The sequence below is a fragment of the Schistocerca gregaria genome, chromosome 1, assembly GCF_023897955.1.
Source record: "Schistocerca gregaria isolate iqSchGreg1 chromosome 1, iqSchGreg1.2, whole genome shotgun sequence".
Classification (NCBI taxonomy): Eukaryota; Metazoa; Arthropoda; class Insecta; order Orthoptera; family Acrididae; genus Schistocerca; species Schistocerca gregaria.
In genome coordinates, this window is record NC_064920.1 from 736,022,182 (window position 1) to 736,025,512 (window position 3,331).

Genomic DNA, 3,331 nt, shown 5'->3' on the forward strand with positions numbered 1-3,331 from the left:
GCCATTTGAACCATTTTTGAGTGAGAGAGAGAGAGATAGAGAGACAGACAGACACAGAGAATAATTTTATTGGAATATACACGTAGAATAAAAGGTGAAAGGAGATCGGCAATTGAGGAGGTAATACGGACTCTTTACAATATATTTTATACTTTCGGGAGAAACTGCGACACCTTCAAAGATTGTGTCCAATGGCACCTGGGTATAACAGGCGCATGCTTACGGGGTTGTAGTCTGTAGCGATTCATCTGTCGTGGTCGTTGGCGATCGTATAGTGCTCAAGAGGCGTGTCTGATGACCTTTTTTTTTTAACTCTGCAATCAGTAACTGTGCCGAGTTCAGAGGTGAACTATGCTTTAACGTACATTCTAGGGTACAGCCTTGCTCCACAGACAAGTCCGCACTCCTGTTGAACAACTTCAGCTATTCGGACGGGGTTACATTGTGGGCCTGCAAGAAGCTGAATGCGCGTATTGACAGATCGCTGCACATTTTGCGCACAATGTATCGGTTACGTATCGCCTGTGGAACATTCCCACACCCGTAGACAGGGCCTCGACGTCCGTGTAGTACAGGCGCAAGTTAAGACTGTGCGAGCAACCGTGACCGACCGAACATCATCCAGGACTAAAGTCGGTCACATTTTGTACCTGCTTTGTCATCAGGGATTACTGGGAACCGTCTGCATGCAGCAGGACTAGGATCACGTGCGTCTCTGGCCACTGACACCACGACACCGCTATGCCTGGCTGGTCCGATGTCGTGGAAGAGTCGCCTGGAGAGTGGAATGGTGCTCTGTTGTCGTCAGCGATGAGAGCAGGTTCTCAAAAATGGCTCTAAGCACTACGGGACTTAACACTTGAGGTTATCTGTCCCCTAGATTTAGAACTACTTAAACCTAACTAAACTAAGGACATCACACGCATCCGTGCCCGAGGCAGGATTCGAACTTGCGGCCTTAGGGAGCAGGTTCTGCCTGTATGCAGTGATGGACGTACAGATGAATGGCTTAGGCCCTGTGAGCTGCCCATTTCGGACTGTATTCGCCCACCACATATGGTTGTATGCCTGACTTCATTGAGTAGGTTACAACTCTGGGTCACATCTGGCGTTTCTGCAGGTTAAAGTCAACTGAGCCCACTACATTGCACCGACTGTGTTCCTCGTGCTACCTCCATTTCTTCGAAAGGATGGTGACATGGTTTTTCAGCAGGACAATGCACATCAACACGTGGCTGCTGCGAAGCAACGTGTTCTTCTTCGTGGTGTAAAACAACTGCCGTGACCAGCACCCGACGATCTGTCGTCAATCGGACAGGTATTGGACACGATGAAGTGAGAAATTATTTGTTCTCAAGAGTCTACAAAAACCATTGCCGAATTGCAACAAAGAGGAGCAAGATGCTTTGCACAGTCTACCGGAGAATGGCATTCGATACTTCTATGATCATTTGAGTAGGAGAATACACGCCTGCATTGCCGCCAAAAGGGGGCTGCACATTGTACTGATATGACTGTTTGGACAACCTTTACTGTGACATGTGTTTCATTGGTCTGAATGTGATATCACATACTCCTACGATGATGAACTACCTATCACATGACTTACCAATAAAATGACCACCAATTTGAGGATGCAGCACTTTTTCCGGCAGTGTATATTGCCTGTATAAAGCTACTAATAGCTGCATCATTACGCCAGCCATCTACTAGTACCGAGCGAGGTGGCGCAGTGGTTAGCACACTGGACTCGCATTCGGTAGGACGACGGTTCAATCCCGTCTCCGTGATTTCCCTAAATCGTTTCAGGCAAATGCCGGGATGATTCCCTTGAAAGGGTACGGCCGATTTCCTTCCCTAACCGGAGCTTGCGCTCCATCTCTAGTGACCTCATTGTCGACGGGACGTTAAACACTAACCACCGCCACCATCTACTAGTAACGCAGAAATTCTTTTTTTTAATTACCTTTCGCAGATAAAAATTTAATAATAATTAAATCAAATTGTAATGTTGGCATTATGTATTTATAATTTTCCTAAACTAATTTGTTGAACTTGATTTTCTATACTTCATTGTAATTGTTTTGAAAGTACCAGAAGAAAATCTAAGAAATGTCTCTTTGGAATGTGAGGGGTTAATTCGGTGACAACAACTTGTATGAAACATTCGAGGGAAAGAGACAGAAGAGAAGTGTTTGTAGTACTGTTTCACTGGTTCGTGGTTACACCACTTGTGAAACCACTACTACGAACAATGTAGGCTCATATGTAAGTGTAGGGAGCGACGTATAAGCTTTCTTGGAAGAAAAATGAAGACCACGGCACTGCATTGTAGAAAGTGTTGTGAGTTAGATCCAAGCCAGAACTGTCTTATTCCACTAGTGTCGAAATGTAAACGTCTGTAATTAATAGAACCTCACTTAATGCAGTCTAAATGTGTGCAAATTACTGGCTCTGTAATTTCCACGCTCATCTCCTCCACCAGTGCTGAACTACCAGTAAATATTTCTGTTTAACTCCTATGTAGTCACGAACAATTCATTAGTTGCAGTAATTTAATAGTACTTTTCGCTAATGCATATCCATGAAATCATTTATTTTATAAGTAAACGAGCATCATTATGCAATGTTACACGCACTATGATGAAATAACAATTGATTAGAGCGTTGTATGGTTTGAATACGTATTTGAATTGATAATATTTTGTATTTGTTTTTTTCATAGAAATACGTTTGCAGTGTTGCTTTGCAATGAAGGACAATATATTGATTCTATAACTCAGTGATAAGTGCCAGACTATGGGTCCAAGAGTCTGGGACTTTAATCAGTTACTTATCACTTCCTTACCTCTGGCAAGTTTATTAACGTAAAAACTACCGAGTTGCAACGTTGTTCGCCGTCCTGATTAAGCAGTAGGCCCATCTATGACTGGTTGCGTAAAACAGCTCAAAGGTCGGAGGAAGGCGAGGGCATCCCACTTGCAATAGGACCATACCTACTAAATCACTGTTCAAACTAGACTTCGGGTTGACGACGGTTTCATTTATAACTGCGGCACCTTCACTAAGGCACAAATACCAAAGTCTAAATATGACGTAGATTGTTTGGTTGTCACCGTTTATTTATTTACTGACGGTTTTCTGTAAGACCAAATCAGTTTAAAAAGTACTGTAAATTCGGCAGCAATTAATAAATATCACTTCTATTCATCTTTTCTGTATTTATAGATGTTTGACGGTGGTTGGGACTGTTACATCTGCATTGCTGTAAGGCACATTTCGGCCATCGCAGTATCTCACTCAGCTAATTCCCAAATTTGACTCACATATT